Genomic DNA, 14897 nt, shown 5'->3' on the forward strand with positions numbered 1-14897 from the left:
CGTTATGCAGATAATTGGGACAGCTTGCGTCCAGGTTAAAGAAAAATGTTTTTCTTGTTATAAGTGTTGAAATTGGTTTGCCTGACATAGCGGGGATGCAAAAAGAAAAGTGTCAATGTTAAAGGAAGGGGGAGAAAGCCTGTTATATTTTTTTTTGTTTGTTTGTTTTGTTGGTTAAAAAGAAATGGTAAATGACAAAAAAAAATAGAAAAAGGGGTACTATTGCTATTGTAAAGTTGTTTTGTTGTATAATAAGCAAAAGTAAATGCAACAGGTCTGGGTAAGGGAAGGTCTGTGTAACCGAAGGAAACATGAGACCGAAGGGGTCTATGAGTTGAGAGGGTCTGGGAGACCGAGATGCCGACCATGACATGATGTAACTGAAAGAAAGGTGAAAGAGATGGAAGACGTGAGAAAGACAGCCGTCCTAGGTCAGGTCCCCGACACCACGGACACCCCTGAAGGAGGAAGGTGGACGCCGGTAATGATCTGGTAGGTGTGATACCTAGATCGTGGCGTACCGAATAGTGGAAGGTGACAGTAGGGGAGAGTAGGGGAAGGTACACGCCATAGAGAGAATATGGGTGTACCTAGCCCAATTTGAAAGACGTCATGTGGCGTGCGTGCTGGTGAGTAGCAGTAGGCTGCTCAAAGCATAGTGCTCCCAGTATGGTTCGGCCCCCGCAGGTAGTGGGTTTGGCCCAATAGCTGGTCCGACAACAGAGTGTAGGTGAAGCTTCAGAACGACAAAGGCAGGGATTGCGAATTGTCGATGATGACAATAGACAAAGGAAGGGAGAGTGTAGGGAAGGTGACCTGACAGACGGACATGTCAGAATAGAGAAAGATAGGTTTGCACAGTTTAGACAGGTGTCAGTTACTACAGTGGGGAAACAGCTAGGAAATTGTAGTGGACGTGCAGTACCTTGGGTTGATCATTAGATGGCAGGGAGGAGTGTGAGCAAAGGACTTGACATCAGCTTAGGGCTTTAGAAAACCGTTGGTCATGGGGGGCGGAGTTACAGTGACAGAGGACCGGGAGAGATATAAATACTGAGGGAGGGTTCCAGAAAGTTCCTGTCCCCAGGGGGAGCTCCAGTGACAGGAGGACTACAACAGTTTGTGTGCTGTGAGGAAAACCGTACCAGGGGGACTGAGGAGAGAGAACGTCAGGGGGTGGTCCTGACAGGAAGAACCGCAGAAGAGACAAGACACCGGGTGTGGGACACGACGAATGATCAGTGGAAGTGCTGTTGGTTTATGGGCCTAAGGCGGCCACAGTGACGGACCTGTCAGGAGCGTCGATGAGTGCAGAAGGGACGGTGTGTGCATACACGTCCCCAGTATAGAGTACGTTGTGTGAGAAGCGGCCCTGGAAACGGAGGGCCGTGAGGTACAGAAAGTGCGGTGTGCTCTGAGGCCGTCAGACGGACGGCGGGCGAAATAAACTTGGACCTGTTGCACCCAGAATCTGCCTCCATCTTGTCTCTGTTTTATCTCTGCGCGGTAAGGAGTGGGACCACCCCCCAGCTCGCCCCACCGACCCTACACTTGAAATAGGCTGGGCAAGCACTTGAGCAAGCTGGAAAGACCCCAAGGCAAATGTTTAGATTTGTTTGTGATGTCTGTAAGCAGCTTTGTGGTAGTGTGCTTTGGGGTAGTGTACTGCCACCTGCAGGTCATTTGACCTTTCAATTGGTGTATCATTTGTTTGTGTGGGTGGAGTATGAACGGAGAAAGTGTGCAATTCAATAGGCAGTGCATGTTTACAAATGTGTTTGCATATGTGCCTCACCTGCAATGAAGTGTGCAATCCTCCAATTTGGCTGAAATAGGCTGGGCAAGCAGTTCGGCAATCTGGAAAGCCCCTAAGGAAAATGTTTGGGTTTGTTTGTGATGTCTGTAAGCAGATTTGTGGTAGCTTGCTTTGGGGTACTGTGGTGCCACCTGCAGGTCATTTTTCCTTACTGCAGATTTATGAAAATTAATATTTAAACTGTATTTTGTGATCAAACCGTGGATGTGTGGTTTGTTTGGCTATTTTCTTGCTGAATGGGGCATGTTTACCTTTCAAATGGTGTATCATTTGTGTTTGTGGGTGCAGTATGAACGGGGATACAAAGTCATCACCGAAAAACAGTGTTTAGAAATAATAGAATAGATTGATCAGAACTAAGTATGAGTCACACACACAGCCCTGTATTATAAGCCCCCACAGACCCCTAGATACAGTATGAGCCCCCCACACAGTCCCCTATATACAGCATGAGTTCCCACACAGCCTCCTATATACACATCGCTCACTATCTAAAGTATGAGCTCTCACATAACCTCTCTATATACAGTGTGAATCCCCACATTATCCCCTATATACAGTGTGAGTCCCATATAGCAGTCCCATATAGCCTCTATATACTGTATGAACAATCACATGGCCCTTATATACAGTATGAGACCTCACATAGTCCCCTATATACAGGCACACATCCCATACGCATATGTATAAAAAAACAAGCAAAAAAACCCCAACACATACTCATCTCGCTTTCGTTCCCCTTGCGCTCTGCTGTGGTCTCCGATGCACTGACGCTCTGACAAGCAGACACTGTGAAGTAACATCATTGCGTCTGCTATCTTAGTCACACATGCTGATTGATGTAAGAGGGAGCTGATTGTTCCATACTCCCCCAGTGCATTCATCGCTATCCAGTGGCGGACACTGACAACTTGGGGCCCCTGTACAAAAAATGTGTCTGGGCCCCCTTCCTTTTATGGTGACAAAGCTATATATATATATATATATATATATATATATATATATATATATTGCGCCACACACATACATGTATATATCACATAGTCTCCTTTATTATATATATTGCCGTCCCTTATTATGCAATGCCCTCTCTTGCTATGTACAGCACCGTTCCCTACATATTGGATTATATAGAGCCCTGTTTTTTATTACATACCGTCCTGTCTTGTTAGCTGTATAATGCAATGATGGCTAGGAAAGCTTTCTTTCTAATGGAGGAGATGATTGACTGGTCGTCTGGTCGCCGGCTCCTCCATCAGCGGTCATTTTATATCTAAAAAGAGAGGGGACTATGTAATAAAAAAGGGCACTGTTAATAACAAAATTAACAAGAATACACTATGTAAGAGACACCACTGTACATAACAGCAGAGGAAGCTACTGTATATAATAAGGGACAGCACCATATACAGTGGGGCAAAAAAGTATTTAGTCAGTCAGCAATAGTGCAAGTTCCACCACTTAAAAAGATGAGAGGCGTCTGTAATTTACATCATACGTAGACCTCAACTATGGGAGACAAACTGAGAAAAAAAAATCCAGAAAATCACATTGTCTGTTTTTTTTCATTTTATTTGCATATTATGGTGGAAAATAAGTATTTGGTCAGAAACAAAATTTCATCTCAATACTTTGTGATATATCATTTGTTGGCAATGACAGAGGTCAAACGTTTTCTGTAAGTCTTCACAAGGTTGCCACACACTGTTGTTGGTATGTTGGCCCATTCCTCCATGCAGATCTCCTCTAGAGCAGTGATGTTTTTGGCTTTTCGCTTGGCAACACGGACTTTCAACTCCCTCCAAAGGTTTTCTATAGGGTTGAGATCTGGAGACTGGCTAGGCCACTCCAGGACCTTGAAATGCTTCTTACGAAGCCACTCCTTCGTTGCCCTGGCGGTGTGCTTTGGATCATTGTCATGTTGAAAGACCCAGCCACGTTTCATCTGCAATGCCCTTGCTGATGGAAGGAGGTTTGCACTCAAAATCTCACGATACATGGCCCCATTCATTCTTTCATGTACCCGGATCAGTCGTCCTGGCCCCTTTGCAGAGAAACAGCCCCAAAGCATGATGTTTCCACCACCATGCTTTACAGTAGGTATGGTGTTTGATGGATGCAACTCAGTATTCTTTTTCCTCCAAACACGACAAGTTGTGTTTCTACCAAACAGTTCCAGTTTGGTTTCATCAGACCATAGGACATTCTCCCAAAACTCCTCTGGATCATCCAAATGCTCTCTAGCAAACTTCAGACGGGCCCGGACATGTACAGGCTTAAGCAGTGGGACACGTCTGGCACTGCAGGATCTGAGTCCATGGTGGCATAGTGTGTTACTTATGGTAGGCCTTGTTACATTGGTCCCAGCTCTCTGCAGTTCATTCACTAGGTCCCCCCGCGTGGTTCTGGGATTTTTGCTCACCGTTCTTGTGATCATTCTGACCCCACGGGGTGGGATTTTGCGTGGAGCACCAGATCGAGGGAGATTATCAGTGGTCTTGTATGTCTTCCATTTTCCAATTATTGCTCCCACAGTTGATTTCTTCACTCCAAGCTGGTTGGCTATTGCAGATTCAGTCTTCCCAGCCTGGTGCAGGGCTACAATTTTGTTTCTGGTGTCCTTTGACAGCTCTTTGGTCTTCACCATAGTGGAGTTTGGAGTCAGACTGTTTGAGGGTGTGCACAGGTGTCTTTTTATACTGATGACAAGTTTAAACAGGTGCCATTACTACAGGTAATGAGTGGAGGAAAGAGGAGACTTAAAGAAGAAGTTACAGGTCTGTGAGAGCCAGAAATCTTGATTGCTTGTTTCTGACCAAATACTTATTTTCCACCATAATATGCAAATAAAATGAAAAAAAACCAGACAATGTGATTTTCTGGATTTTTTTTTTCTCAGTTTGTCTCCCATAGTTGAGGTCTACCTATGATGTAAATTACAGACGCCTCTCATCTTTTTAAGTGGTGGAACTTGCACTATTGCTGACTGACTAAATACTTTTTTGCCCCACTGTATAACTATAGAGGATGGTACGTAATAAGGGACGGTGTTATACATAATAAAAGAGGAAACTATGTAACTAAGGATGGTGTTATACAGAATTAGTGAGTATACTGTATGCTAAGGGACTGTGTTAGACATAATAAGTGAGTACACTATATACTAAGGGACTGTGTTAGACATAATAAGCGATAATAATGTCTTCCTCCACCTCCCCCTGTTCCTAAGTCCATTATAAGTCCCCCTTCCTCCCATCCCAATCCCCTACACCCGTCATTGTTCTCCTCTCCCCGCGTTCCATTATTGTCCTCTCCCCCACCCCTTCATTGCCCTTTCCCACCTCCATCATTGCCTTCTCCCCGACTACTATCATTGCTTTCTCCCCTGCCACCCCATCATTGCCCTTTCCACCACCTCCATCATTGCTTTCTCCTCTACCACCCCCATCATTGCCTCCTTCCCCATCACTACCATCATTGTCTTTTCCACTACCACCATCATTGCCTTCTCCCCCACCCCATCATTGCCCTTTCCACCACTTCCATCATTTTCTCTTCCCCCACCATCCCCATCATCGCCCTCTCCATCACCCCCATCATGGCCTTCTCCCCATCACCTCCATCATGGCCTTCTCCCCATCACCTCCATCATGGCCTTCTCCCCATCACCTCCATCATGGCCTTCTCGCCATCACCTCCATCATGGCCTTCTCCCCATCAACCCATCACGGCCTTCTCCCCATCATGGCCTTCTCCCCATCAACCCCATCATGGTCTTCTCCCTATCACCCCATCATGGCCTTCTCCCCATCACCCCATCATGGCCTTCTTGGTCCTCGGGCTGGACCTTGAACAGTGAGAGGGCCAGATGTGGTCCCTGAGCCACACTTTGCCCAGGTCTATGATTAGATGTACAGGATTGATAGATTGACCTATTTTCTTTTTTTAAGACCATGAGTTGATTTGGATCTCACTGCCTGGAGTAAAATGTCACCTTTTTGGAATGCTGTAAACTTGTTTCATGTTTTTTAATCTGCCTAAATTTTTCCTTTCATTGTATTGTTAGCTTTATATATATACTAGCTGAAGAGCCCGGTTCTGCCTGGGCATAGTAACTAACTACTGTTAGTTATCACAAATTATAATGATTATATATATATCTCTATATATAAAGCTGAATGTATGTGTGTGTGTGTGTGTATGTGTGTGTATCACCAACCAATCACGAAGCATCTTTCATTTCACCAGAGCTGTTCAAAAGAAGCTGAGATGTGATTGGTTGCTATGACCAACAGTTTTCTTTACAACCAATCACTAAGCATCTCTTATTTCACCAGAGCTGCTTAAAAGAAGCTGAGCTGTGATTGGTTGCTATGAGCAAGTTTTCCCACTTGACAACACCTCAGCAGACACTGACCGGGTGGGAGAGATCTAGCATCCCCAGAAACATATGCTCCCAGCCATTGTCTGCCCCCCAGAAAGGAGCAGAGAGCACATGACAGAAATGAATCCCTCCCTCCCTGCCCATATCCCCATCACACATCCTCCATTCCATAGGCATATCTTCCTTCTTAAAGGGAACTCCGGTATGGAAGTTAGGGCAAATCCCTCAGCGCTCTGATTCTGACCCCAGGCTTCTATTAAAGGGATCCCCGGTATGGAAGTTAGGACCATTCCACTCAGCTCTGTGGTTCTGACCCCAGAGTCTCTTAAAGGGATCATTGGTATGGAAGTTAGGGCAAATCCACTCTGCGCTTTGGTACTGACCCCAGGCCTTTCTTAAAGGGATCTCTGGTATGGAAGTCAAGGCAAATCCATCCAGCGCTTTGGTTGACCCCAGGCCTCTCTTAAAGGGATCCCCGGTATTGAAGTCAGGGCAATTGCCTTCAAATGCTCTGGTACTGACCCCAGGTTCTCTTAAATGGATCTCCGGTATGGAAGAGGGTAAATCCCTCCGCGCTCTGATTCTCACCCCAGGCTTCTATAAAAGGGATCATTGGTATGGAAGTCAGGGCAAATCCATTCAGCGCTCTGGTTCTGATGCCAGGCCTCTCTTAAAAGGATCCCCGGTATGGAAGTTAGGGCCGTTCCACTCAGCGCTCTGGTTCTGACCCCAGGCTGACGGGATGATGTGGGATATTAGGGGTAGTAGTCCGGTAGCTCTGGCTGACGGGATGATGTGGGATATTAGGGGTAGTAGTCCGGTAGCTCTGGCTGACGGGATGATGTGGGATATTTGGGGTAGTAGTCTGGTAGCTCTGGCTGACGGGATGATGTGGGATATTATAGTGAATGTGGCTATGCAGAGTGGGTGGGACTCTACACAGCTTTATATATCTATCTATAGATAGATAGATAGATAGATACACAGTACAGACCAAAAGTTTGGACGCACCTTCTCATTCAAAGAGTTTTCTTTATTTTCGTGACTATGAAAATTGTAGATTCACTCTGAAGGCATCAAAACTATGAATTAACATAGGGCGGTCCTCATGGGAGCCAGTTTCTTTGTAGCGCTTGATGGTTTTTGCCACTAAACTTAGGGACACTTTCAAAGTTTTCCCAATTTTTCGGACTGACTGACCTTCATTTCTTACAGTATTGATGGCCACTCGTTTTTCTTTACTTAGCTGCTTTTTTCTTGCCATAATACAAATTCTAACAGTCTATTCAGTAGGACTATCAGCTGTGTATCCACCAGACTTCTGCACAACACAACTGATGGTCCCAACCCCATTTATAAGGCAAGAAATCCCACTTATTAAACCTGACAGGGCACACCTGTGAAGTGAAAACCATTTCCAGTGATTACCTCTTGAAGCTCATCAAGAGAATGCCAAGAGTGTGCAAAGCAGTAATCAAAGCAAAAGGTGGCTACTTTGAAGAACCTAGAATATAAGACATATTTTTGATGCCTTCAGAGTGAATCTACAATTTTCATAGTCATGAAAATAAAGAAAACTCTTTGAATGAGAAGGTGTGTCCAAACTTTTGGTCTGTACTGTGTATATATATATATATATATATATATATATATATATATCTATCTCATTATAACTCACCGTAATTAGTTACCATGCCTGGGCAGCGCCGGGCTCTTCAGCTAGTATATATATAAAGCTGTGTGTAGAGCCCCACCCACTCCGCATAGCCGCATTCACTATAATATCCCACATCATCCCGTCAGTCAGCGCCACCGGACTGCTACCACTAATGTCTCACATCATCCTGTCAGAGCCACCGGACTACTACGCCTAATATCCCAGATCATCCCGTCAGAGCCAACATTGTCAGGATGGCAGTGTTAACCCCTTACCTACAAATGACGTAATATTCCGTCCATGTGACCATGGACCTAATTACCATGGACGGAATATTACGTCATCGCGATCAGCGGCGCCCACGTGGTGAGCGCCGCTGATCGCGGCCGAGTGTCAGCTAATTATCATAGGTGACACCCGGCACAATGTGTCAGGGGCGGTCACGGACCGCCCCCGACACGTTAACCCCTTGCACACCGCGATCAAACACGATCGCGGTGTACCGGGGGTTAAAGGGAAGCATCGGCAGGGAGGGGGCTCCCTCCGTGCTTCCCTGAGCCCCCCACGGCAGCGCAATGTGCAGCGCTGCTGCGGGGGGCTCCTTTCCTGCAGGTCCCCGGATCCAATATGGCGACGGGGACCTCCGGGGGCCTGCAGGAAGCTGGCTTCCTCAGTGCCTGCAAAGCGCAGGCATGAGGAAGCTTGTGCAGTGCCTGTGACAGATCGCTGATCTGTCACAGTGATCTGTGATGTGACAGATCAGCGATCTGTCACAGGACAGTGATGTCCCCCCTGGGACATTGTAATAAAGTAAAAAAAATATTAAAAAAAAGTGTAAAAATAATTAAAAAAAAATCGCCAAATAAATTAAAAAAAAAAAAAAATATTCCCCAATAAATTCATTTTTTGGAAATAAAAAAAAAAACCAAACAATAAAAGTACACATATTTGTCCGTAACGACCCGCCCTATAAAACTGTCCCAATATTTAACCCCTTAAGCGAACCCCTTAAAAAATAAAAATAAAAAACGAAGCAAAAAATAATGATTTATTATCATACCACCGAACAAAAAGTGCAATAACGCACGATCAAAAAGACGCATATAAATATCCATAGTACCGCTGAAAACGTCATCTTGTCCCGCAAAAAACGAGCCACCATACAGCATCATCAGCGAAAAAATAAAAAAGTTATAGCTCGCAGAATAAAGTGATGCAAAAATAATTATTTTTTATATAAAATTGTTTTCATTGCATAAAAGCGCCAAAACATAAAAAAAGACCTAAATGAGGTATCGCTGTAACCGTACTGACCCGAAGAATAAAACCGCCTTATAAATTTTACCGCACCCGGATCGGCGTAAACGCACCACCCAAAAGAAATTCATGAAACGCTGGTTTTTGTAAATTCTGCTTCCCAAAAAACGAAATAAAAAACGATCAAAAAATGTCACATGCCTGAACATGATACCAATAAAAGCGTCAACTCGTCCCGCAAAATATAAGACCTCACATGACTCGGTGGGTCAAAATATGGAAAAATTATAGCTCTCAATATGTGGTGATGCAAAAACTATTTTTACAATAAAAAGCGTCTTTTAGCGTGCGACAGCTGTCAAACATAAAAACCGCCATAAATAGTAAATCAAACCCCCCGTTATCACCCCCTTAGTTAGGGAAAAATAATAAAATTAAAAAAATGTATTTATTTCCATTTTCCCATTAGGGTTAGGGCTAGGGTTAGGGCTAGGGTTAGGGTTAGGGCTAGGGCTAGGGTTAGGGCTAGGGTTAGGGTTAGGGTTAGAACTGGGGGTTTCCACTATTTGCGCACATCAGGTGCTCTCCAAACGCAACATGGCATCTGATCTCAATTCCAGCCAATTCTGCGTTGAAAAAGTCAAATGGTGCTCCTTCCCTTCCAAGCTCTGCCATGCACCCAAACAGTGTTTTACCCCCTCATATGGGGTATCAGCCTACTCAGGACAATTTGCAAAACAACTTTTGGGGTCCTATTTCTCCTGTTGCCCTTAGGAAAATAAAAATTTTGGGGCAAAAATATCATTTTTGTGGAAAAAATTTTTTTTCTTATTTTCACGCCTGGGCGTTATAAACTTCTGTGAAGCACTTGGGGGTTCAAAGTTCTCACCACATCTAGATAAGTTCCTTGGGAGGTCTAGTTTCCAAAATGGGGTCATTTGTGGGGTTTCCACTGTTTTGGTACATCAGGGGCTTTCCAAACGCGACATGGTGTCTGATCTCAATTCCAGCCAAAAAAGTCAAATGGCGCTGCTTGCCGTCCGAGCTCTGCCATGTGCCCAAATAGTCATTTACACCCACATATGGGGTATCAGCGTACTCAGGAAAAATTGCACAATAACTTTTAGGGTCCTGTTACCCTTGGGAAAATAAAAATTGGGGGTGAAAAGATCATTTTGTGGAAAAAATATGATTTTTTAATTGTACCGCTGTACATTATAAACTTCTGTGAAGCCCTTGTGGGTTCAAAGTTCTCACCACATATCTAGATAAGTTCCTTAGGGGGTCTAGTTTCAAAAATGGGGTCACTTGTGGGGGGTTTCCGCTGTTTAGGTACATCAGGGGCTCTCCAAACGCGACATGGCGTCCGATCAGAATTCCAGCCAATTTTGCATTGAAAAAGTCAAACGGCGCTCCTTCCCTTCTGAGCTCTGCCATGCGCCGAAACAGTGGTTCCCCCCCACATATCAGGTATCAGCGTGCTCAGGACAAATTGCACAATAATTTTTGCAGTCCAATTTCTCCTGTTACACTTGGTAAAATAAAAAAAATTGAACCTGAAGTAATTTTTTTTGTGAAAAAAAGTTAAATGTTAATTTTTTTTAAATATTCAAAAAATTCCTGTGACGCACCTGAAGGGTTAATAAACTCCTTGAATGTGGTTTTAAGCACCTTAAGGGGTGCAGTTTTTAGAATGGTGTCACTTTTGGGTATTTTCTGTCATATAGACCCCTCAAAGTGGCTTCAAATGTGATGTGGTCCGTAAAAATAAAATGGTGTTGCAAAAATGAGAGATCGCTGGTCAACTTTTAACCCTTATATCTTACTAACAAATAAAAATTTTGGTTCCAAAATTGTGCTGATGTAAAGTAAACATGTGGCAAATGTTACTTATTAACTTTTTTGTGTGCCATATCTCTGTGATTTAAGGGCATAAAAATTCAAAGTTGGAAAATTGCGGAATTTTCAAAATTTTCGCCAAATTTCCGTTTTTCTCATAAATAAACGCAAGTTATATGAATGAAATTTTACCGCTAACATGAAGTACAATATGTCACGAGAAAACAATGTCAGAATCACCGGGATCCACGGAAGCGTTCCAGAGTTATGACCTCATAAAGGGACAGTGGTCAGAATTGTAAAAATTGGCCCGGTAGTTAACGTGCAAACCACCCTTGGTAGTGAAGGGGTTAAACCGATTAAAATGATACCTGGGTTGGAGAAATCCATCTTTTTTTTTTTTAAATTTGTGTTTGAATTTTTAAGTTAATGAGATGCTGCAGTTTGTGTCAAAGGGTGGTCTGTGTCGGCACAGTAATAAATTGTGTAATTTCCAGCTTTACAGAAGGACAATAACACCATAAAATAATAGGCCTCAGTTACCACAACTGACTGCAAGGAAAACTGTTGCTCATAGCAACCAATCACAGCTCAGCATCTTTTAAACAGCTGTGGTGAAATGAAAGATGCTTAGTGATTGGTTGGGGCTATGTGGAGTGGGCGTGGCTGATACACACACATGCTGTTGCTCACAGCAACCAATCACAGCTCAGCTTCTTTTAAACAGCTGTGGTGAAATGAAAGATGCTTCGTGATTGGTTGGTGATACAAATACACATACATCTTGAGATATTTTAACACTTTCTTTGTTTACAGCTTGTTGCCTTGGAAACTGACCACCACTTCTAGGCAGCAGAAAATGTGCAGTGCTTATAAGCTCTTTTCTATTGAGCGTGTAAGCAATATTTGGCAGCTGAAAAGGAACGTGCTCTGACCTCTCAATCCCGGCCAGCTTCAGCGCAGTGCTTACAAGCTCGACAGCAGTGATGGTCGGTATCCAAGGCAATGAGCTTTTGTTATCACAAAAAAAGTGTGAATATATTATGAAGGGCTTCAGATTTTAATAAGCAGTGTACAGCTTTGAAGTCACTTGAGATTACCTGATATACTCATCACGTGCAAAATCCTTCAGATAGTTATAAGACTTGTAAGCTAACATTAATACAATGGAGAATTGATCTTCATGCTTCATATTGTGGTCATTACGTTTTCCGATTGTGCATCATTTGCTGCAATTTGTTCTCTATTTTCTCTTTTGTTTAACAAACTAAGCACTTAACTGCTGAAAGCTTCTGCCTGAGGACACTGAGGCTTACACCAGTAAACATAGCATGAAATCTGTTTGTAAGGCCTTCAAGGAAAAAGTGTATGCTTATAGTGCAGCAAATCAGAAGAGAATATATCACATCCAGCTCTGTAAACCATGGGTGGTGGGTGATTCTGCACAAATGTCTGCAGAACATGAGTGACACATCCACAGCTAAGGGGAACGTTTTTCCTTGTACAGACTGCCAAGCGTAAGGAGACTTATTGGCCATGCAATGCTTCTCTGGAAAATTAAATATGCAAACAGTCACTTCAGAGAGGAAGCAGACTTGAACTCTATCGCCACCTATTGGATATCAAATTAGCAAACCGAACCTATTCACACCAGGGAAGGAGGATAAGCAAGGTAAACACTCTAAATATAAAAAATCAGTTTTTATTAATGAATACACTTGATAACAATATATGTAAATACAAAAGCAACGGTGCCTCACAATGTGGGGGAGGCCTGGCTAAAATGCCCATGAAGGGCAGCTAAATAATGGAAAAAATATACAGTAAGGTAAATACATTAAATATTATTAACCCCTTAATGACTGCCAATACGTCTTTTTATTGACATGCGATATAAGAGAATAGCCTCCCCATACTGTGACAATCCAGCAGCTGTCGGCTGTACATTATAGCTGACACATTGCTGCTTTAGCCACGATCAGCATTGGCGCCGACCAGATCTGTTTAACCCATTAGATGCTGCTGTCAATAGTGACTACATCATATAAATGGTTAACAGTGTGTGGAGGCTCCCTCTTTATCCCCAATGTCACCCTGAGATCTTGATCGTGTGGTCCTGATGTTTGCCATGGCAGTTCATGGTCAAATAGCGGCCTTAGAGTCTGTTGGCTACAGCGGCCTGTTCAGAAGTTAGCGATATTCAGGTGGTAAATATAAACCTCTTAATTCTGTTATGTCACTTTGAATTCATTCCTGAAAATCACCTGAAGTGGGGGTGTGGCCTAGACTGTCCATGGCTTAGGACGTATAGTCTGAGAGCTCCCGGTGCATCACTTCTAAATCTACTAACATCGACTGATATATAGCGCATCTTGGTCATATCTGTACTGAAGAACCTTCAAGTGTACTCTACAGACCAACATCAGGCATATCTGGATTGTATTATTCAAGAAAATCGAGTATTTTCACTGGTGCCTGTGCTCATAGGGCCTAGCCGCATTGGCAAGGCCTGCTGAAGCCTACCAGGCCTAGTACACCTGTCTCCCTCAAGCTCAGATCCAGCCTGGAGGATTGGGGAGAAAATCATCCCAGCAACCGTCCGAACCTGCATCCGCTCCTGAGTGAGCTCATATTTGGATTTCATACAGCCTAAGTCCAGGATAAAGAAATACCAGCCTCTGGCACTCAACCTCGACGCAGCTCCAGCCTCCCACCCACACTGCGGCTCCCTCGAGGGCCCCCACTGCAAAGAGGAGAAGGAAAAAGCTCCCTACTAATCCCAGGAGGGACCTCTGAGACCTGGACCCTTCCCACAGCAGATCACGGGCATATTCTCATGAGGATAAAGAAATAGCAACCCACGGAATCTAACTCCTCAGCAGCACCCGCCTCCCACCCGCACTGCGGCTCTCTCAAAGACCCCCGCGGCATAGAGAGGTGAAGAGAGGACCCCCCGCTATTCCCCAGAGAGGCTTCCAGGTCTCAAACTCCCTCAGCCTTACTCCCCGGTAAGAACCGCCACTATTACAAGCCCCGACATACAGGCGCATCAGCGCCGGCAGATAAGAGGTCTTCTGCGCATGCGCGGCAGCCCCACGTCTTGGCTGACACCACCGACAAGTCCGAGACAATAGCGGCACACGGGGGTCCATACTAACAGCACCCGCAACCTCCACTGATATCAGCGGGTCCCAAAGTCCCCGCCCGCTCATAAGAAATTGCAGCCTCCGGTTAAGCCAGCCCGCACAGAGCCCAGGGGAAGCACAGCTAAGGCCTCTTTCACACTTCAGTTATTTGCATCAGTTACAATCCGCCAAAAAGGCAGACAAGCGGATCCGTTCTCAACTGATGTGAACGGATGGCACAGGATCCGTTTTTAGACGGATCCTGAAAATGAGGAGAGAGAGAGAGCCCGCGGCTTAATTAGCTCGCACGGAGCTAGGAAAAAGGCCGGGGATGCTGCCGAATCAGCCGCTGCGTCAAAGCGGCTGAGTATACCCGCTAGTGCGCAGGCGTACATCTCCCCCACGGTAACTCCGCTGACAGCTGACAGCGGGTGAACCGCTGCAGCGGCGGGACTGTTGAGCTCTCCCTCACTGCAGGCTCGCTCGGACCCTCCTCCCCCTCCCACGCAGGCTAACAACTCCGAGCGGCCCCGGACAATAGCGGCGCCGCAAGTTTAAATAAAAAAATTAATTAAATTAATAAAAATAAGTTAAAAAAAAATCAAATAAAGTTAACAACACACACAGGGGGAGTTGAATAGCCTCAGGCACCTCTGCCAAACTAGAATCGTTATCACCACTGGCAGCTCTCACCAGCGCAAAAGTTTAGCACAGAGCTCCTTCACTGAGCGGGCGTGCTCAGATCTCCCTCCTCCCACACAGGCTGACAACACTGAGCGGCGCCAGACAACAGCGGGGCCGCAAGTTCAAAATAAAAAG

General features: G+C 44.7%; 1 protein-coding gene across 1 annotated transcript in view; it reads left to right on the top strand.

Annotated features, from left to right (window-relative positions):
• The window catches only part of PLCL1 (phospholipase C like 1 (inactive)), a 458706-nt gene that overhangs the window by 95801 nt on the left and 348008 nt on the right, over positions 1 to 14897 (top strand). The gene's annotated exons all lie outside the window — the stretch shown is intronic.

This window comes from Dendrobates tinctorius, unplaced genomic scaffold (assembly GCF_039654945.1).
Source record: "Dendrobates tinctorius isolate UK_male_01 unplaced genomic scaffold, ASM3965494v1 ptg000177l, whole genome shotgun sequence".
Taxonomy (NCBI): Eukaryota; Metazoa; Chordata; class Amphibia; order Anura; family Dendrobatidae; genus Dendrobates; species Dendrobates tinctorius.